This window comes from Trachymyrmex cornetzi, unplaced genomic scaffold, assembly GCF_001594075.2.
Source record: "Trachymyrmex cornetzi isolate Tcor2-1 unplaced genomic scaffold, Tcor1.1 scaffold299, whole genome shotgun sequence".
Classification (NCBI taxonomy): Eukaryota; Metazoa; Arthropoda; class Insecta; order Hymenoptera; family Formicidae; genus Trachymyrmex; species Trachymyrmex cornetzi.
Window position 1 is genome coordinate 875,115 of NW_017297680.1, and position 24,167 is coordinate 899,281.

The 24,167-nt window shown below is 36.0% G+C and overlaps 1 protein-coding gene across 2 annotated transcripts in view; it reads right to left on the reverse strand.

The window, feature by feature from the left end:
* Positions 1 to 22,999, reverse strand: part of LOC108762381 (lachesin) — a 143,148-nt gene extending 120,149 nt beyond the window's left edge. For both annotated transcript variants that reach the window (XM_018509352.1, XM_018509353.1), the window contains exon 1: positions 22,845 to 22,999. The gene's annotated coding sequence lies outside the window, so the exon portion shown is untranslated. The remainder of the gene's footprint in view (positions 1 to 22,844) is intronic.
* Positions 23,000 to 24,167: the final 1,168 nt, after the last annotated feature.

Genomic DNA, 24,167 nt, shown 5'->3' on the forward strand with positions numbered 1-24,167 from the left:
TGCCGCAAAGTGCTTGGTTCTCGACTATTTTTTGGAAACGTCGCCGTGAACGGGCATGCGTAGTAGAACCGAAAATAACTATTTTTTTAATGTTATTTGCCATGTGGTTGTTAACACAATGCCATTTGTGCAAACTCTTATTGAAACTCATTTATTTGAAAATGTTCTTTAAATTTTAATTTCATGCAATTGTTTTATTAAATGATGAAATTCTTTAACTCAATTATATTTTGATTATCTTACGTATATTTTATGTATTCACTTTCTTTTCTATGTACATATACAATGACATTAATAATAATATTTTATGATCAGAATCACCCCTACTCTTTTAAGGCAAACGAATATAATTTCTTGGGCAGAAATCTGATGAGAAAAGTGTTCATTCAAAGCATAGCTTTCAGTGTGGTCACTCAATGTAGCGAACATAGCATACATAGCGAAGGGGTAACCACTTAATGTAATCGTGGGATAGAGTTCCTGAAATCGTTATAAAATTCATATGAAATCCCTATGTATAATCCGATAATTACATATGCAACTACAAAGAATAATTGTATAATATCAGATAAAATCGTTTATTTTACCAAACTTTATATATAGTGAAGAAAATTATTTTTCATCACATAAAATCGTATGAAATCACATAAAATCACGTAATCTATGGGACAATATTTCAGCTATTGGTTACCCCCTCGATACATAGCGTACATAACATAGCACTCGATTAGCCGCATAACACAAGAGAATGTTAATCGAATCGCGAAAATTTAAAAGTGATATTTAATTTAATATTAATGCAATGGTCACGTTAGTTTTGAATTATTTTGTTGAAATTGCTAAAGGAATACTTATTTTGTAATAGCAACCAAATTTTACATTGTTATACAAAACGTAAATAACTAAATAAATTTGTTAAATAACTTAAATACTGTTAAATAAAAAAATTTTGTTCATCTAACAAAAAAATATTGTATTTTGTTGTTTTAACAAAATAATTCAATGATAATCGACCATTTGTGAATCATTCTCTTTTTTTGTTACTATTACTATATCTTTTTTCTCAGTTACTGCGCACTCAATTACTAAACGCACCGTGAAACTCGTACTCAATTATTTCTCTTTCTCCCCCCCTCCCTTTCTCTCTTCCTCTAATCTCGACATTTCGATCAGTCTACCACAAGGCATGATTTCGGCCGTAAAAGAGTGGAAAGAAAATATCTCCCAACAATATATCAAGAGTGTACAGGGCACTTAGGAGTCAAATATAAAGAGAAAATTATTTAAAACATAAAAATTCAAACCAAAAGTATATTTAATATAATATTCTATAAATAATTAAAAGTCCTATACAATATATTTCATCACATGTTTCAGTCTCACGATTGAGCCATCTTCAAATGTTCATATCCGACTACCACATCTGAAGATGGCTCAATCATGAGACCGAACATGTAATAAAATATATATATAGAACTTTTAATTATTTATAGAATATTATATTAAATATACTTCTGGTTTGAGTTTTTATGTTTTAAATAACTTTCTCTTTACATTTGACTCTTAAGTGCCCCGTACACTCTTGATATTGTTGTTTGAATTAAGAATCCTTTGTTCTTATAATAATTAAAAATATCTCCCTTTGCATTTATAAAAATCCAGCCGAATTGCCAGCGTGCCCAGCGTGAATATATACGCGTCGTCTTGTCGCTACAAATGAAATTCATGAAACCGACATACGGACCGTACCGGTCGGCCGCTCTGCCGGTCTGGCAATGCAAACATTCCGGTGTGCCAATAAAAGGGAGAATAGAGAGAAAAGGGCGCGGTGCGGGAGGGGAGAAGTGGACGCCACCCTCGGGCGTAAAGAGGAAAAATTCGAACACCTCGACGGGGAGCGGAGCGACGCCAGGTTAAAAAACCAGGGTGGGAGGCTTTATGAACGGCGGGCATCTGCATGGCCTCTCCATTGTTATCTCTCACAATAAAAGCCAACCGAAATCCGAGAGGGTTGCTATTCTCATGCGTCACCCATCGCCACTGTCACCACCGCTATCGTCGTTACTGTTGTTGCTGTGTTGTTGCAGCGTTTAATCTTTATACTTTGAGATTGTACCGTTGCCGCCGGTCTCGAGATAATTGAATGTGCCTTCGTTTGATGACAATGTGACCTCATGCCACTTCCACGGCACATAAGCGCAAACTGCACTCCTCTCTCTCTCTCTCTCTCTCTCTCTCTCTCTCTCTCTCTCTCTCTCTCTCTCTCTTTCTCGCTTTAAGAGAAACGGTTCAGTAATAACTGGAACAGTTAGAAAAGGTGTTGTGGTGTCCTTAGCCCTTGTATCTCTCAACCGACCTCGGAAGGAGAGATACGGAAAGAGAAAAAGGATACTACAGTGATATCGTAACGTGGCGAACTGGATACCGCTTCGACGAAACAAGTTCCGCTTTCTGTTGACATGAACAAATGTTGAACGTTCGATATATCGGGCGATTCACTGACTCGATCAAGTTTCTAGTTTTCCATTGTTTGCGCGTGCCATTGATTACTTAAGCAATTTAGCTGGAAAAGCGATACAGCGAATCGAAGTCACATGGTGCACAAAATTGATTATTTAATTATCTCTTCTGTTATTTATTTTAGAGGGATGCATTACATCTGTTTCATGTGTAATTTTATGACGAAGCTTTTTCGCATAAACTTTCATCCACGCAAAATTAATGTTAATTAAAATTATTAATTTTGAAGAAATGTAATTACATACATGTTTACGTAAAGAGAATTCATAGAGAGCGTGATTATAAAATAATATAATATATAATATATTGTATATACATTGCATCTCTTCACCAGCAGAAAAGCATAATTCGATCAAAATCTGCTGTAAGCGCGCAGTGTAACGTTTCGAAATCTTAAGCCATCTGTTAGCTTACGGTATCTATTGCAGTACGGCTCAAATTTGCGTCCGTTGCCGAAGAAGCGGCTAGTGATAACTGATGTGCGCGTCCTGCTCGGATTGTTGTGGACAGTGAGTGATGGGTTCCGAACTCACCCCCCCTTACGTTTACTATGCACGGGAATGCCGAAGTGGTCACATGAAACCCCCTGATCCACGTTCGTTGCTATATCGCGGTGTTTTACGACCGCGTAGGTACGTCGCGCCGCACGAGATATTTTAACGGAATGTATTCTGAGCATTTTTTTCCAAAATCAATGAAAAATCTCGCTGTTGCTATATTTATATGGAACGTATGTTTCGCGAGTGACACGATGCTTTTGTGATACACAGTTTTTCGCGAAATTTGGGCCAGGATTTTATAGAATTAACGGATCTTTGCAGAAATGGACAAGCATTTTGACTACTGACGTTCAAATTTTCTATTTCAATAATTTATTTTATTATTATTTATTATTTATTGCACACAGTGAGTACAAAAACTACACACAAGGGGGATATCTTTTTAAAAATAGTTTTATTTTTGTAAAAAAAAGTAGTAATTAGCAATTTATTAACGAAGAATAAAGTGGACTGTATATTTTTCAAAATTATTTTATCTAAAAGATGTGTAGTAATATATTTCTTGAAAGGTATGTAGTAATACATATATTTCTTAAAAATAAGCAAAAATAAAAAATTATCTAGATGAATATCGAAAAATATTCATACAGAAATTTGGAGAAATTTAGTTTTTAAGATCACGAATACACAGCTTTCTTGTTTGTATTAGGATAAAACATATTCATTGTATAAAAGCTAATTAATGTTTATTTTCTATAAATAAACTTTTTCAGTAAAAGTTTCTCCTACATTAATACTTTTTGCACTCACTGTATCTATTCTATTTGCAATCTGAGTCTGCAATCATATTTTTCCTGTCTCCGTCTGTAATCTGAATCTTTTTGTTCAGTCCAAGTTTTTTTTTTACTATTCCAGGCTTTCAAAAAAAATTAGGATTATTTTGCAATATTTCTATTACATTATTTAATAGTTTTTTAACTGAAATATTAAAATCTTTATTTTAAAAAATTGAAATTTGAGCAAAAATGAGAGTGAAATTTGAAAATGAAATTTCGTTAAAAAAAAAATTCAAGCTGTAAACAAACTAACAAAGGATTAACTATCTAAATTTAGTGATAAATGTGCAAACTACAGACGCACAATGTAAAAAATATATAGTCTCTTCCATTATAAAAATCGTCAATTTTTGGTATTGATTTGTTCAATATCTTCACGTCGCGTCGCGTCGTTTGTCCAAGAATCGCACGAAATTGGTATCATACTCCGTGCGATACGGACCGGTCCGATATCTGTTCCGCAGACGTCGATTGCCGCAAACAAATAGCAGAAACAACGAACGAATTAGCATCGACCGCCGAAGAAACGTCGAATCGACCAGCGGGCAACCGACACTCGTGCGCGTACGATCTGGCAGCTTGAGTTGTAGTGGACAGTGAGTGATTGGTAGCGATCCTCTTCCGATCTCCCGGCAGCCGTGTGGAAAATGGGAAATGCGGTCGGAAGCGTTCGTCCGTTCGTCCCGCGGGCGCGGGTTGCGTCCGACGATGCGAACTGCATAGACGTTCCGCGGTAACGTGTGAACTAAAGAGAATAGGGAGCAGCGGCCGCGCTAGGACGGGAAAAAACATCTTGGAGAGGACGAAGCGAGGTCCTGAGGAATTACGAAGAAAAGACATGCGAACGAGAAAGAAGAGGAGGAGAAAGGAAGTTGGTAAGGGCGAAGCCATTTGCCGAGATGAGTGGAAGAAACGCTGCAACAGCCGGGAAAAGGTGAAGCGGTAACGTCGGGACGCGGATGGACCACCTCGACGGAAAAGAAACAAAGGAAGCGGAGAGCGCGGACGTGATGAGTTTAAGGAAAGTTACGTGAAAGAGGCAGACGCGCGGGAAGGCAATAAGGGAATACCGCCGAAAGAAACAACACGAAAAGGCGACCGAGAAAGTAATAGAAAGATAGAAATACCGAGTGCGGGGTACTCTTACCGGCATATTTCGCGCGGTTTCGAGATATACCCTGTTTCATAAAGAGGATTGGTTTTCACGAATCGTTTCCATTCAGACTTTGATTATTAGAAAAACCACGGAGCAAGTCGGTCGGTCAATTCTCACTAAAATCTATTATGTTATGATGACACGTTAATGATCACGAAATTAATTTATCGGATTGTGTGACTACAATTACAGTTATTAAATTCTCATTATCACATTAGCATATAAATCTTTAAAAAAAAATATTTTTTATTATTTCTAAGCTTAATTATATTCGGAGTGTAGGATTATGCATGATGAATTATTGTATCCGTTCGTCAATATTGTCACGTGTTTCTTTATTCAAATTTTATTTACTCTGAATAAATTTAAGAACACGTTACTGACCAGATTCGTAACATCCTTTCGTTATTGAGGATAAATGACATTTTCGTTTTGATTCGAGTAAACATAATTAAATTTAGAAATACTAAATTAAAATTAGAAATTTGTTTACACAACATAATATAACAACTCAATGCCCTTTATTGATACAAATGTAAATTTTTATAAATTTTTATACCTATATGTTAAAACGTTATTAGTGTTTAGAAATTTTTTAAGCAAAATTATAATTTTACGATATTGTAATTATACGGAGAGAAATTTTTTTAGTTTAAGAAAATGTGATAGTCGTGGGACAACATTGTATTTCGAAGAATTTTATGTAAATCTCTCATACATTAATGAAACTATAATAAAATATAAAATAAGTTCAATTAATTTTACCGAAGTGCATGGTAAAAATCTTTAAAATATTATATTGTATCACAACTATTGTACCATATTTTCAGGATAAATTTTAAAAGAAAATTCTCTCTGTGTATAAGTCAATGCAGACTTATTAAGAAATTGAAGAAAAGTTAGATTTTTAAATGACATTATAAATAAATTATTCAATAGTCTCTTTCCCCTCTTTCTTAAATTTCAAATAAGAAATCGGTCTGATATAAGTTTACTTTCTGACTTTAGTAATAAACATAGCAACTAATTACTTACTTTTAATAGTCTTTAAAGCATGTCTACATAAATGTATACAGTCAAATAAAAAGGAAGATATAACGACTGCTTTATCAGCGTACGAGAAGCGAACTTCCGGTTCTAAAACAGCTTTTTTCCTCGAAGGTGCGCTCCTTGCCCCCGCACAAGGATTAAGCCAGTGGCTAGACTCGTGAGAAAGTGCATCTCGTCACGAAACTTTTAAGTAGCCGCGAAAAATACGCGAAACTGCCGTGCAGTATTTCCTTCGTTCCTTCGAGTGATTTTCGCTGCAATTTGTTAGTAGAATGTAAGTACCTATAGAATCAGAAATCCAATTTTTCCTCGAAACAGTCACTCTAGTTTTCATATACTTTTGACACTTAATTACAATGTAATTACAAATTAGTTACAATTACTAACGATTGTTAGAAACTGCTTCCACGTTAATATCTCAATTTATTCCTTAATGATGAAACTCTGTATTAAGTTAAAACAGTGTTTAATTCTTGAATGAGACATTGTTATAATCGCGTACGCCGCGTCTAGATACCACACGATTGCGTAGCTACGCGATAAACTATCTTACAAAAGTTTTCGCAACAATTGTTGGCTGAACGAACAGACGGCGACCGATGTCGCGCACAAAAGTTGCAAATGAAAAAGTTGCAACCGGTTTAAACTTTCCCCGGGCGCTCTCCGTATTTTCCAAAGCATAATCTATTTGCGCGGAGAGTGCGAACAGTTAATTCTTCACGATTCGCAGTTTAATCGGACGCGGACGACACACTTTTCGACCGAGTTTGCGTACAGTTGATCATAATTTTTTCTTTTTTTTCTCCCACAAAGTTCGGACGTACAATACCGGCAGCACGGCTACGATGTTCCGCAGGACAAAGAAAAGAATGCGCCACAAGCGGGCCACGTATTTCAAAGTAAATGTCCGCTGCTGCAAACGCCGCGATGTCAAATACTTTTTATTTCAACGAAACGGCTAGTTGCCTCACTAAACCGTTCCTTTGTTAGAATTACAAATTCATGCTCGTGCAATATGTTCAATGTTCTTTATATGCTTCCGAGTCTCTTGCCCTGGCATTCGTAAACGTGTCGCGCGTACACAGTTTAGTTTAATCCACTTAATTTTTTTATCGCATTTAATTTTTCTTGAAGTGATTAAATCAGATAACTTTTCAATTCATTAAGCTAATGGATTATTTAAAAGCATAAGTCGAATAAAAAAGTTGGAACAATTATCACAAGACAGATTATATTGAAATTTAAAATATTCATTCCACTATACTGTTTTTCGATCTATTAAGTTTATTTATTTATTGACGCTAAATAATTTTCACCTCGTTTATTACCGAATAAATTATAATAGCTACATTATCTAAATGTAATTATGAGAATTGATATCCACAAAATGTGCCGATATTACGTGTCTATATCGATCCGCGAAGATTCGTAAAATTATATAACGAGATAAAAGGGATTTCGTGGCGCAAACAAATAGACGCTCGCGGCAAGAATTAAACTTTCATCGCGGAAATGTCGGAAATTTGGAAATCGACATCGGAGAAATTCGTAGGATCGTTACTGGCTCGAGTAAGTCATTCGAGCGCGAGGATATTAGGCGATGGTTGCCGGAGGAGCGAGCGATAAAAGTCGTATGGAAACCTAATTTGAGAGTCGACGAAGGGAAATATCCGAAAATAAAGCGAATCTCATGCGAGAATATCTACTAAGGTTCGATCTCGACGAGTTTTCGTCAAATAGTACAGCTTGATTTCAAACAACTGCACTGCGCTCATCCGTCGCCGATAAATATTGGAACTTAAACATCTCCGCTATTATTTATTTTATTATACTCTAAGAATAAAAACTAATTTTTATATTGATTTTTATATACTGGTTCTTTCTCTCTCTCGAAATAATTGTTTTAATATTGATTACTTACAATAATAATTTATCTGTTCTCGATATTGTTCTAATTTCTCAAAATTAACTTCAGAATCCACTACTTGTATTGCTATTATCTTTTCTGTACACGATGCGATGTCGGAGATATAATCCTGCTATAACAGTAGCTAGCATGATTTAGCGATAATGTTTGCGGCCGACATTCTACTGTAAAATACACAGGCAGTTTGCATGCCCCTTGATGTGAAAAATAGAAAGAGATGTGCATCGCGCCGACTGTTTTTAGATCGTAGATTTCTTGTATTTTAGAAGAAATCTAGCGCGAAATATACAAAACGAAAAAAAAAAGAAATAACAAAATACTCTTATCGTAACAAAAATCTATTCAGAGTAGAATTTGGCACAAAACACATACATCCATAATATTTTCCAAAAGCAAACTCGAGTCCCTATCACAAAATCTCTCCGATCACAAAATTATGAAAAGACATAAAAATATAATAAGTAAATGAAACCATTCTGCACTAAAATATTTACCGCATACGAGAATATCGCAGTAATCCTAAAAGTTTCAATAGTTTCCAATCGTTTTGTATTTTCCAGTTTTACTATACATCCTTTCGTAATATCGATCCCTCGCGATAGCATGGCGAACCCTCCGAGGATCTTCCGAAAAGAGACTCGCGCTCTCACGGGACACCCTCGTTCCCCGTGAAACACGAAAAGCGCCGCACGTGTCCGATCAGTTTCGCGGCCGGCTCGTTCCCGATTGATTCGTTCGATTAACGTTTCGAATATCGCCGCATGGTGACCACGGATGACCATTCGGTGATTCGACCCTTCTACCCCTTTTTAGTCCTCATTCGTCCCCTTCCTCTTGCTTCTCCGCCCCCCATTACATCCGCGAACCACATCCTCGCGTATCCCGCATCGAGCACGTTGAGGGTGCACTGTAACGCGGTGACATGTGGATGCCCCGAAAAAATTACGTAAATTAATGTCAATTGCGGCCAGTTGGCGAGAGAGGCAACAACGGGAGAGTGGATTGCGTGGTGGAACGGGGAGAGGAGCGAGTAGGGATAACACGATGAGGGAAAACGTGCGGAGAGCTCTGAGGGATGACGCGGCGGATCCTCTCCTCTCCGTGAGAGGGGTGATGAAAGCGGAGAACGGGAACGGGGAACGCGCGGGTAGAGTACTGTGAAAAGGGGGAAAGGAGAGGGGGAGGGGAGGACGACACAGGGTGAGCCGGTGGGACTGTATGTGATTGATGAGGCAGTGATAGCGACGGGTCTGCACTCGACACCTCGCTACTGCCACCAAACAATGCATATTCATCGGTCGTATAAATAATGCCTGTTTAATACATAAATATACATTAACGCGCGGTCGCGCGGGTGAGAACAGTACAAGAGGAAGAGGAGAGGTAACTGCGACTCGCTGTACCGAATAGATGGCCGCGCGTTGCATCAGTAAACGAAGGTAATTCCAAACGACTGACTTTTGATTGAGGCGATGCATTTTTATTTGAGTTCATTATTACCGAGGTTTCATGTCGGATATTTTCGCAATTATATTTGGCAGTTTTCTTTCTTCACATATTCTAACACGCTTGTTTCGATATATTTCGTCTGTATGTGAGTGTGAATAAGTAGAATTTAGATTCCTATTTCTGTTGTCATCGTTATATTGATTAATGTTGTTAACATTTATTAATGTGCAATAATACGATTTTGACACGAAAGCATATATATATATATATATACTTTAATTAATTCATGGTACTAATGGAATGGCAAATAAAATATGAATCAAATTTCAACGTTAAAAGATTTTTTTGTATTGCATTGAAATTTATTAAACCACACAAATGGAATATTGCGCATCTATTATATTGTATTAATGGAGCAATAAATTACTTGTGGAAACAGGAGAACTTTTTAACAGAATATTCCCACTTGATAGTTTAAATAAATAACAATTTTAAATAAACGCCACAATATACGAGAAATTATAGTGCGGTGTGAACTGTTATTTTCAACGAACGATATATCTATTTGTATCCCTCTCATAAACTTTGCAAAAATATTTAATATCCATGTGTGCAATGAACATTTTCATGTAAATACGTACGTTACAATGCAACGGAGTGTTACGCATAATATCGAGATGCGATTCTGCGCAAAATCGTAACGGACAACTGTTGGCAAAATAAAAACGATTTTTTTCTCTCGCGATTTGGCGATACGTCAACCATAAAACTGTGTGTGTAACTTTTCAAAATTTTGTTACGCCGCGCGCTCGCGTACACGCGTTCACACAATATATGTATATTATACATACAATAATAAGATATATTCATGCAATATACATATTTATTCGAAGCAATTTTCCGCGCCAAGTCGGGGCGTCGCGACGACGTGACACGACGCTGTTTTTGTCTCCCTACAGCAGAGCAGAACCGTCTCATGGTAAATTGAAATCTGTCGAATCGCGAATTTAAATCTAGCCGCGATCAGGCGGGTTTACGTTTTTTCTTCCATTGTCATTTATCACAGCTGGATTAAGCGCTCATTTATCATCAGTTGCGAGGCCTGATGAACAAGTACGCGACTGTGTTTGTGTGCACACAATATTATGCGGCAGATCATCGGTAGTATGCTAATGAGTTTCTTATAAGATTTGCCACGTCGCATTTTAAATGAATTTTCAGCCAGATTGCTTAAACACTTGACACATTTTGCATGAGACGCAAATACGTCTCGTTCGTTTATCCATTGGCTTAAATGTTTTAATTAACGTTAAATAAGGGATGAAATATTAACCTTCCTCCTGAAATTCTTCTCTACAGTTATAATTCTTATGATTTCCATATTGCTCGTACGTTCAAATAATAAATTATAGTGATTCTAGCAATATTTTCTTTTTCATGTTATTTTAATATTTCATATCTCTTATAAAATAGGAACGGTTTTCAAGTTTTCTACCATCTATAACGTGGATTCGTCTTGCATTTTCTATATCTCGAATCTATTATTGGTCGTTGCAAATATGCAAATATACGAATGAAACTTACAGTTTGTAACGCCGTCGCGATATATATACTTGTGATATTTATATAGCTTGAATATGCAATTGACATTATACATACGGCTATAACATATCAGTTGCATACGTCATATTGATTCTATTGAATCTTTATTACGAATTATGAAGGTAATTCTGTTAGCAATATATATTGAAATTTTATGAAACACAATAACGATTGAGTAAAAATTGCGGCAACATAGTGAAAATATTCAGACTCTAAAACACAATATCTGCCGATAATTCCTTCTCAATATCATTTTCAGTAGAAAGTTAACAATTTGCTATAAAATGTCCTAAGGAACATTTTATAGCACTATAAAGTACCTATTGCACATCGTGTGATGCGCATATTTCCTCTTTCCGTAACCAGTCGAATTGAGCTGGGAAATACTTAGTTTCGCTGTAATGCCCGGAGTTAATTCAGGAAGCCGTCACGAGGGAACGTTCCTCGGTTTCATCGTCGGGGGCGGCTGCCGCGAAATTAGGTATCGGGGAGAAAGAAAAGGTAAAGCCGTCGAGACGACAAAGATCAGACAAGACAGACACGAGTTCTCGTTACCGGATTCGGGTAGTCCGCCTCAGTTAAATTTCGAGGGCGGTAGAATAACAATCGCCCGTGAAGTCAACGAGGTGGTTTCGCCACCCCTCTGTGTTTCTGGTAATAGTTTCCTGTAGATTGCAATTGAACCAGGCACAAAGAAAAAATCAAGTTAATTTTTTTTAAACGATACATTGGTTTTATACAATTCAATGAAATAGTAATATGTTTTGGTGTGATCCAATATTCTGCAAAATTAATTTAAAGTCATTCTCATAAATTACGAACTTATTATAAACGAAACAGAGGATCATATAAAGAAAATACTTTTTAATTTTAACACCCTTACCATACCATCTACAATTTGGTGCCTCATCCATACCATCAAGGGTCACTTCAAATCTCTTCGTTTTTTCACCTCTTCAAAATAATTTTAAAAATCTCTAAAAATTCACCAACATACTTTCAACTTTCTAGAATAAATATTGACTCTTTATTTTGGAAAATAATAAAATGTAGTATAATTTATAATTGCCGAAAGACTCAAAGAAACTTGCACGAACAGGAATCGCTCGGTCACTAGTTACCCATATTAGTACGGTAAGGGTTAATAATATTTTTTTTTAATTTTTCAATAATACTTTTTAAAATTAATGTAAGACGTTTGTTTTTTAGTTTATTATTTAATTTCTTGTTATTGCAAGACTTATCATGGCCTTTTGACCTTTACCTCGTTATATATGCCGACGTTCGAAAATCATCGATGATAATGAGTTTACTGTTGGACCGTGTAAACGCGAGGCAGGCCTCGCTTTTAACATATAATACTCGATTTTTAAATCACATTGTCGCAACAGAAAACAAAGCTCGAACATTTGCACCCCGACAATATACGGCGACAATGTCAATGCACCACCGTAACTTTCAAGCTCGACCACACGAGTAAATTACATCCGAATGACAACAATACCCCCCACTGATATCGTGCCGGAGTATCGAATCCCATCGCGTCGCGGTACAGCGAACGCGTGCGCGATTCAATTTCGCGGGATCGCGCGATACGCGTCGCGTAAATAAATCGGTGCCCCGGATTCGAAAAAGGCGTCCTAAGCAAGCATTTGCACGCGGAAGTTCGTCCAATCCACCGCGAATATAACGGTATAACAGGATGAAATATAAGATTAAATTTAACCGTATCTGTACATTTCTTTCCCGAATCGCTTTTACCAATTTATTCCCTCAAATCGTTCGCACACAATTTTAGGCGAGCATTTTTTTAAATTTAAACCGAAACCAGCTATTAAGAGTATCTAAAATTACATACGAGTTATTCTAAAAAATAAACTCATAAATTATACTAGATTAACCTATAAAAATATACTAGATAGTATATTTTTATACTATCAAATGCTTCGATATCTCAGATAAATCACACAACATATAAATTTTTTAAGATATTTAGCGGAAAGCATAATTAAGATAAAAATGCGACATTAAACTACAAGAACTTTTATATAAAATTTTAAAGTACTATAAAATAAATTAATAGAAGATATACTATAAAATAATTTATTAATCCCCCCCGACAACATCGAGTATAAAATATCCAATATTGACAATGTCGTATTAGTTTGAAGAGAGTTGCCACTTTTAATTGATTATGATACAAACCCTATTAAAATTTAATATTTTATTGAAGAGTTTTAATTGGCCTTACATTGCTAAAAAAAAATTAATAAGCTAAATTTTTAATTAATTCTTCGTGAGACTCAATGCAATCAGCGATATTGCAATCATTTGTCAAATTCGATAAGATAGATTGCGCGCAATTTTCGAAAAGAGACAGTTTAGGTCTACTAGTCTCTGGGTTTTCTCTGCAATTCCTTTACTCATTTACGAATTTCGATAGAGGAGAGCGCACTCGATGCAGTCAAAAACCATGCTGCAGTCGCAATTGCATTGACAGCGGTGGCGACGGCTGTAGGCTGCCTGCGGTCTTTGATGGCGAAATCGACGACAGCCATCTCGGAAAGGAGTCCGAGTAGTGAAATAGCCGATCGTATAAAGCGACGTCGGATCACAGTGGATTTGTGTGGTAAAAGAAGAGGAAGAAAGAGACCTCGCGAGATGGAAGCAGGGACAAAACGGAAAGTTGTAGGGATAAGTAACATCCGGTGCCTATAAGTAAAGTAATACTTTTGTGACCGCGTGAATTTTCTTCAATTATAGAGACATTTGTCAACTACTGCTATACATAAACATTTTTTGATCTGATATATTTTTACCCTCATCGTGTCTTAAATGCAATCCTAAATGATTCGTCATATCTAGCAATCCTAAATTATTCCAGCTTCCCAACTTTGAAACCTTAAAAACGTGCACAAATAACTGATTTTACTTTACATACATACATATACATACATATAGATCACAGCTAACAGAACAGAAAATTACTGGAGATCGATTCAAATAACGTTTTTAGCAAGTAATTGAAATCGAAACTGGTGCAAAAATTAATTTCAGATAATTGGAATTTGTTGCAAATTATCGTATCACGAGATACCTTAAAGATTTATTACAATTCGTTTAGAAAAAATTAAATTGAACAAAATTATCTATACACAAACTCTCTAAAAAATTTATTGAACTGTCTTTATGTATATTCACGATATAATAAAAATAAAATGTATAACCAGAGAGAAATTAATATTAAATTACAATGAGCCTTTTCTCTGCCAAGTAACATTGTACGAATCTGCAGAAAGTGTTGCATTTTCGTAATGTTGGCTGAAAATGGGTTAAGTCTGAATCTAGTGTAAAATGCAACATTGTCCACGGTCAACACAAACGAGTCGAGATTGCGAATTCGCGACGTTCACTCGAGTCGTGCCGTGCCCGTGCATCGACCGCGCTCCTGCAAATAATCAATCTGTCCGAGGCGTCGGCGAGAGAGAGAGAGAGAGAGAGAGAGAGAGAGAGAGAGAGAGAGAGATGTACGAGTGAGTGAGAGAGAAGGAGATCGAGATAAAGACAAGGAGAGAGCGAGAGCGTGTTAACGATCCACTGATCAATTAGGCTTCGCGTGCGACGCGTACGATGCCCGCGCTGAAGGCCGTAGAGAAGAGGAGTGCATCTCCACCCTCCGTTCGCGTGGCAGCGGCGTGTAACACGTGTAACACGTCGGACAGGGACGAAGAAGAAGCGTGTTCGGGGCGCTGGCGTGCAGAATTACGAGAAGATCGCGTGCTAAACGATTTTGCTCTTCACCCTCGCCGCACCGTTCTTCCACCCTCTCGCTCTCGCCCCGTCGTTCTTCTTCTGGTATGGTGGTAAAGTGACACGTACGACGCTACAGATCCCAGGTATTACGTTATGCACTGACTTCCCAATTTTAGCAAGGTTGCGTCAAATATTTTTAGAATTAGCCTATAAACCTGTATTAAAGTTTACGCGCCTTCTCATCTCTTCCTTACTTCCCCCCTCCTTTCAAGTAGTCAATTTTTTTTTCGCCGGATATGATTTAATGAATCTGTCAGATCAATTGCGCGCGAAACGTCGGATATGAAAAAGTTAAATTTTTATATATATATATATATATATATATATATATATATATAAGATAAAACAAAGTAGCGAAGATTAAATATTAATTTCATTTTTTACTATAAAAGTCTCATCTAAACACTTAACACGTGCAAGTTTATGAATGTTAAGAAATTTAAAAATGAATTATAAAAAATGTTCAACAGCTGAAATTGTTAAAAACTGGAAAAAACAGATAAAATGATATTGCAAACGATATTTCTTTTATGATTAAACTTTGAGTTTATGAGATTTATAACGTAGCGTACAAAAATTACATTTTGACGAGATGCGATCACCTAGACGCGCGGACCTCGTTGTAACGTAATCGTCGCAAATTTACAGCAGGTGAGTGATACCCTCTTTGTTGCTGAAGAGTGAGCCGCTGCGGTTGTCAAGCTAATAAATTCCGGATATCCGTGTACGCGCAGCGACGCGCGCTATAGAAGCAACAATATGAACCGAGAGAAGCGCATAAATCACTTTAACGCCCTTCGCCTTCAATGGCTGATGCGTCCAATTTTTACATGCAACGCGATGCGACACGGTTGGCACGGCGATATATCGATAATTGCGGTTTTTGTCACGACGCCCCGACAACGCGCTCAGCGCGAAATAATCGAAATTTTTCAACGGTCTCGTAACCGTGAGCCGAACAATACCGCGTTTATTAAACTGTTCTCGCAATGTGAAACAACGTCAACGTCTATTGTGCCGAAAGAGGGGAATTAAAACGTTAATTGCATCCGAAAGTCGACCCCGTGTTAACAGTAGCGTCATCGCCCGGGATACATTCTTTATCGGTTTATTTTTATCATTTCAAGTTTGGGTACTTAACACCAGAGTTTATTATTATTACCGCTCGTATATCATAAAGTGAAACAAGACTGAGACAATATATAGTGTACTAGTCCTTACATATGAATTTGTCCGAACGTATAAATTCGTTTCGCAAACTTCTTTCGCTACGGTACGAATTTATCTTAGCTGACCTGGTTTTACTGTGTCTTGGATAATACGAGGTAATTCAAACTTCCAATGAAAAAGGAAGTAATAATATACCGCAACTTGAATTGTAGAAATTTGAAAAAAAAAAGTATATCACGGCTTACGTCATCGAAACTTTTTCTTTGAGCAGATAGAAAACGTTCAAAATAATTCGTTTTTTCGGGAAAGGCGCTTCAGAAAATCGTATAAATCGAAATCAAGGATAAAATACCGAATCGATTGTCAAGATTCTTAATGGACGGGAAGGAAGCAAATAAGAGGAAGAGGTAGCGGGATACTGCTCGATAGTTCACTGATAGTCCACTCTCGCGATCCTCTGTTCTCTCTCTCTCTCTCTCCCTCTCTCTCTGCTCGTATTCTCTCCCGCATCTCCCGCCCCCTTCTCGTTGCGCTGCATTCTGGTGGCGCACCGAGCGTATAATGCAAGTCCTCGGAAAGCCCAAAAAGGAAATAAACAAGCCTCTAACTGAAATCGGGAATGTGAAGTGGATGGTAGTTTAAAACGATTCGCTCTCGGCTGCTCCTTCTTCTCTCCTCCCTCCCACGTTCTTTCTTTTTCCCGACCGATAGTCGCATTCCGCTCCCTCTTCGGTTAAAGCAGCGCCCTTAAACGTAAGCGCACATATATCACTCACATATACCTTTTCGTATACACATGCACACGTGCGTACGTGTATCAATACGTCCCTGTTTGGTACTTACATCACCCACATGAGCAGGAAGTTAAGCGATACTCAAAAACGAGGCGAACTCGAGTAAAACCGGGCAGTCGCAAATCCGTCATTTCGGGCAAACGAGCCATGTACAGGGTGCGTCATAAATAGTTGAACCCCCCAAGTCTCTCTCTGCGGAGATCTATGTGTGTTCTCCACCGCTCCATTTTTGCGACGCGCACGGAATTTTTATTTTACTCGCTTTAATGGAATGCTGAGGAGAAAATAACACGGTTAAATTTATATTTTATATGATTGGACGAATCGCTTTAATGATTTATTAGTAATTGAGCTTGTAAGCCAGAATATAAATTAGAATTGTCACGTGTTTGTACAATCGTAAAAATAAACGTTATGATAAATGCTAATAAATTCGTAGAAATAAAGCAACGTGGAAATTGGTTGAAATAAATCCGTAAAATGAACAAGGTGATTGAATGGGAAATCCGATATTTTATATTTGAATATGGTTCATAAATTCTAGTCTACCAAGTGTCCAATATCAACGGTTTAAATCATCGTTTATAGCTCGATGATTTAAAATTTAACGCTTTTGTTTAAGATTATATTTATATTTTTAAATATTATATTACGAGATTACTCAAATATTCTTTAAAAGTAATTTAAATAGTACAAACAATACATATACAATTAGTATAAGCAAATTATAAACGATACTTTACGCTTTTTACTTAATTTATATGTTAATTATGTTTTAAATATTAATTATAAATTAAGTTCTTTCTCTCTTTCTCTCTCTATCTCTCTCATAAATGCATTTTATTTCTAACAAAATTATAAATTTATTTTATTACTTATATTTCATATTTTGTAAATTAAAATTGTCAAATACACAACACTTTATGGAACAATGTAGGACATTATATGTATACGAGATGTATTTCAAAGATTTCTACATTAAAATATCAAATTCTATCATCGTTTCCAATCGTTCCGATCGGCGCGAAGCGCATCGTTTCCTCGATTATATTGCACACTCTCTTCATCCGAAGAAACGAACAGGTAGAAGAGAAAATAGCTGGCGCGGTTAATTAAGCGGACTCTAGCAGAGACTAGTAGACCTTCCCTCCGACTGAAAACCTATTAGCTCGGCTACGAACGATCGATTCCACGTCCCGCTTAAACTAATCTATATTTACGGTACAAAGATTGAACCGGCAATACAACTCCAACAGAGTACATTGCCGACTTTAAACCCGAAATAGCAACTACGTGTGTTGACTGAGTATTTTGATCGGAGAAAAAAATCTCCGCCCGCAAAAAATATCATACCATAAAATAGGTTCCTCGACACGGGAGGCTTTCGCAAAAAATGAAGAAATTGAATCATAAATATTCATTATGACTTTATAGTTTATAGGAACCAGGGATTTAAAACGATATGAAAAATACCGGTAATATATCGGTATTTTTCGGTATTAAATAATACAGGAATTAAAAACCGAAATACTTTTATTATCAACTATATACCGGTATCAACCATACCCGTATTCAATAATAGCGGTATACGAAAAACCGAGACCGAATACCGGTATTGGACGTCAAATACCGGTATTCAACCGAAATTTTCATAATACCGGTATACGCATAATTTTTCGGTATTATACCGGTATTGCTATTATTGTATGCTGTATTAAAGGTCTTCAAATCGAATCTCCACCTATTTTATTATTTAACGATCAAAAAATTCCTAAAATTATCTTATTTTTCAAGCGTTCACTCAAATATAACTCCTTAGAGCTTATAATTTTAATAACGGAATAACGACACGTAGATGTTTAAAAGTTTTTCCTTTATTGAATAACGGTTGGAAGAATAACATTAACTGTTAAATAGGTTTATTACAAATAATCTCGTTCACTCAAATATAACCCCTTAGAGCTTATAATTTTAATAACGGAATAACGACACGTAGATGTTTAAAAGTTTCTTCTTTATTGAATAACGGTTGGAAGAATAACATTAACTGTTAAATAGGTTTATTTACAAATATTTTCATATAAATGTTTTAGCTAATATTCATTTGTTACTGTTAATTATTTGTATATTCTACGTTATTTATTTATAGTTTTATTGTTTTTTTTACGTGTCGTTATTCACATTTGTTACTGTCAATTATTTGTATATTCTACGTTATTTATTTATAGTTTTATTGTTTTTTTTACGTGTCGTTATTCCGTTATCAAAATTATAAGCTTTAATGGGTTATATCTGAGTGAACGCCTGAAAAAATAAGATAATTATGGGAATTTTTTGGTCGTTAAATAATAAAATAGGTGGAAATTCGATTTGAAGACCTTTAATGTAGCATACAATAATAGCAATACCGGTATAATACCGGTATTATCGAAAAATTATGTATATACCGGTATTATGAAAATTTCGATTGAATACCGGTATTTGACGTCCAATACCGGTATTCGGTCTTTCGTATACCGCTATTATTGAATATAATAATTATACGGGTATGGTTGATACCGGTGTACAATTGTTAGGAGAATTAATTTGGTATTAAATCTCTGATAAAAACAGCAATATCGAAAACATATCATAAAAATACTGATTTGTTTTTATCTCGCGAGATAAAAAAGAGATTTAAAAACAAGAAACGAATATGAACAATAATATATAATTAATAAGAAATGCGGTGCGATATGAATTTTATTTATCAAGCAATTCGATATAATACTGTAAGCATTGTTATGTGCAAAATTATACAAGTGGAACGTAATCGAATATAGATATAGAATTAAAAACGAGTGGTTTAGAGAGAGAGCATGTGAATTAATACGCTTATAAATTATATACACGTGAGAATACCTATCGCCTCGGCTATTAACCGCTCGACAAGCGCAGTTCCCCTTTAGTCTTGTGTAACACACTCTCTCGTGTAATATCATTTCCGCATAAATCTTATAAAGCGCACGGCTGACGCGAGCGACGGCGGCGTGACTGGCTGGCGAGTCGCGTTTAAACCGCGAAGATGAGAGGAGTGAGATAAGAGGAAAAAAAGCTTGCAGGAAAATGGATGCGTCACGTGCTGTAACTTACTTTGCCGTACGAGTTAATCTAACTATGAAGTTTCCCATATAAGGGGATGCTGGTAGGCGCGCGCTTCCGCTTTCTCTTAAGTAGTTTAAGTTAAGTCAATGCTAATTTCGTTTCTCTTTGGAGGGGTAGAACGAGATTTACGCAATCGGACGTACATCATGCTCTTCAGCTACCGTTTCTTCACGACCCGCCGCTCCGTCGGACTTGACGTTGATTAGTGTTCCTAATAGTCTGAATTAAACGGCGAAATCCGCGCGACTTATTGTTCGCGTTGCGGGGAATGAAGTTTTAACGCAGGTGATAATTCCGCACTTTGCAGCCTGGTAATGATAAACTTCGTTGAAACGCGGGAGTTCTGAGGTAAACTTTCTGCAGTAACTTTTACGACTTAAGTACCACCTGTTAAAAGCATGCTCCGTTTAGAAATATATTTCGAAACAAAATTACGAAGATTTAAAAAAAAGCATTTCAGTTAGATTATGATAGATTTCATATTACTTCTGATATTATTTCGGAATATATTTTTCGCTGTTAAAAAGCTAACGTAAATAAAAAAATTACTACAAAGAACAAAGCTTTTTATAAAACATTATGTTGATAGGCATATGTAAATTACGTATAAAAAATAAAAAGTTGTAACAAAAGCAAGGAATTATGTTCATTATTGCTAATTCGCATGGAAGAAAAGAAGTAGGAAAAACAAGAGTGTTTACCGTTCAACAAAAATTCAACAGCGCTGTACTGATAGTTTAGTTGGCGGGATCAATCAAAAAGAAAGTATTTCTCACGCAAAAAACAACGAATTAATATTTAAAATGATAAATGGCTTGGCAGACTGCTCCACAATTATTGGAAAATGCGAATCTCGCGGCAGGATAACTCGAACGATTATCTTTCTCATTCTATTTCGCGTGTTGCGCCGTGGGAAAATATGAGGAGAGGAATCGTTAGAAAGATATACCGCGCGCGCTTATTTAAAAGTAATTAAACTTCCTGCGTGTAATTCGAACTTGTTAAGTCTTTACTATATCTGTTATTTCATTTTAAACTGATTTAAAAGCAATCTATCTATTCTTTAAAAATATATAAAACGTTTATCAAATATTTTATTATAATTTATGGGCTTCTATTCTTTTACCGCTATAAAATCTTGTTATATGGAGGATAATTAGAATTTAATTAATTAATATAATAACGGCAAAAAATAAAAGAATTTGCATTAACATAATAACTGAAAAATTTGTTTTTCATTTGTACATTACCTTTGCTTACATTTTTAATTGCCAATTATTAATTTAAAAAATCACTTTAATGAAAATTTCTTTATTTTTGTTTTAATAATTATAAACGAGCTTTTGTTCTTTAGCATTTATATATATATATATATATATATATATATACAATGCTTTTTAATAATACCTTTTGTGCTTCAGAATTTTGATAATATCTTTTTCACAAATTTTGATATCATCTCTTGCTCAGGAATTTTGATATTGCTTTTATTATTTAACAAAAAATGTAATGTCAAGCATCTGCAAATTCTAGAATTGCATCTCAAGACGTACCACTCAAAGCAACTCGAATTAGATATTCAGCAACGATCAAGTTGTTGATAAAAAGGTAGGATATAAAGCTGCGATTCATGTTCCTAATTAACGCCACATCACAAAATCCATCCGTTTTTCAATAAACCAACGACATTTTCATGAGAACGCGTCTCGGAAAAGCGGAAAGCAAGAGCAGGAATAAACGATATTGCGCAAACCGTCGCTATTTCCGTCGTTTTCAAGCGAGGAAGCGAAACGGCGGAGACAGGTATATCTGCGAAACAGTCACATTTTACGATCTCTCGCCGCGGGCCATGAATATCGCAAGCATAAAAGCGCTACGGGAGAGAAAAAGGAGGAGCTCGCGGCAAGGCTCCCGTTTTAAAAAACGTAGCGGATAATTGTTCATAGATCGCTTTGAGACGGCACCACGTCGATCTACCCGAGCCGCATCGTCGCAAGCTCTGTGAAGAATTAATTCCGTAGTTGGATGCCGCATTTAGATATGTCATATTCATCTACAAGAGTCATATAAAAAAATTGAATGGCAGAAATTTTTTGCCTCCCTATAGATGCGTTCATTTACAAAAGTATATTTATGAATAATTATAATTGATGTTTATCATTTTTATTGCAATGCAAACTTCGAACTATCATACAACTTTGTAACAAATTTACAGGGATTAACAATATTGATGACAATAACAGCTTTTTGTTATATGATATGCTGCAAAATTTTCATGTATTTACGGATTTTAATTGAACGAACTTAAATTTTATTTTAGTCGAACGTAATGAACTGATCGATCAGTTTGAATTCTATTTTAAGCAAATAACAAATAAATCGAAAATAACATTTAATTTGAAATGACAAACGGTTTTATAATATAAGCTGTATATAAGAAGATAAAAAAAACTTTCCTTTTCTAATTTATTTTCAACTAAAACTTGTTTTTTTGATGATAATTCTTGATGCAATCTTGAGGCCATATCAATCAACATTATAAACATCAATACATTACATCTATTTAACTTGTAGTTAAATGAAAATTATTTTTATTTTATTAAAGAATTTATAATTTTATATTATTACAAAAAAATAACGATAATTTGAAAATATTTCGTAAAATAATTAAAATAATTCTGTATATAAAAGAATAAAGGACGCAATATTTAAGAACAAAAAGTAACGATATTGTTATCTGATAAATAAAAAAGGTTGTATGATTCACAAGTCATTTATCGATTTATAATAATTTCCCAGATTGACAAACTGCGAAAGATTAAAAGCATTCTCGAAAGTATAAACGAAAGCAATAAGTCGTTAGCCTCTAAAAGAAGGACTTACCTTATCAGGACGCAGTCTAACCCCAATAATCCGTACACTTAAAATCTCCCGCAGCGGCTAAACATCACGAACCGCCCTTAACGACCTTAGGAAAACACGTTCATCACCTTTCAGCACCATTCACAACGGCCTTGGGGTGCGCCACCCCTGCGAGAATCACGTGTCCAACTGCGAAACGATCGCGCAAACGCCAGTTACGAATTCTTTAAGGTACACTTCAGAACCTCGCGACCGATCTCGCGGATTCAACAGTCCTTTCACCTTGTCCCGTCATAGTCATGTGATCCTATCCTCGTTTTCTCATAAGATTTCCGAGGTCAGCCGGGAGGGTTTCCTGTGAAAGTATCTTAGGACTGAAAAACTCTCCGGATCTCCTCCGTTCGTCACGGAAATCCAATCGACCGTCTTCGTGTCAGTGTGATTTCTGATGACAGTCACGTGGCGAAGGACTCGTCCGAGTACCGAGCGGAGCCAGCGGAACGCGTTGCACCGTCTCGGTGATCCGTCGGGGACTGCGTTTGCCATGGCTCCCCACCAGGCATCTCGGGGGTTGGACGCCCCCTCGTCGGTTCGGCACCCCGACGCGCGACGTCGCTCCGCCTCCACGTGGATCACCGAATCCCCACCTTGTGAGCGTGCCAAGGGTTTGATCCCCGGTGGATGCCGGCGGCGTCTTAAGTCGACCGCGACGCCAAGGAGACTCGTCGTCGCTGGAGAGCTGGTGAACAAGTTGAAATCCGGGAGTGTTAACGATACTATAGTTAAATATCGATAACTTTGTTTAAAAAAAAAATCTTTATTTTCAGTGGAAATGTGCCGTTAATAAGAATTATACCCCTTATTAGTCAAAACATATAAGATTTCCAACTCTTATTAAAATCTTACTAACGAAAAGTACTTAAAAACTTTTTCTATGAAGTTAATTAAGAATTAATGAACTCTTATTAACGCACTAGTATAAAAAGTAGAAAAAGGCAAACAGAGTCAGCCATTCTATAGCAACAGAAGTAAAAAAAGACAAACAAAGTCAGACTAGTCAGACTAGTAGTAAAAAAGGACTAAGTCAGACTTTTACAATAAGGCGAGTTAAAATTTAGTCAAATATTTTAATTTTATTTTTGTATGAAAGAAAACTCTTCATTACTCTCAAACATGAAATAATTCAAGAAAGCATGAATTCACACATAGTTTTTTTATTACGAAAAACTCACCGTCAAATAAATATTGAATTGAAATAATTTATTGAAGAAATATTAAATACGTGTAAGTCGATAATATAATTGATTCAGAAGCTACAATAATCTCAAAAGGATGACACTGTTC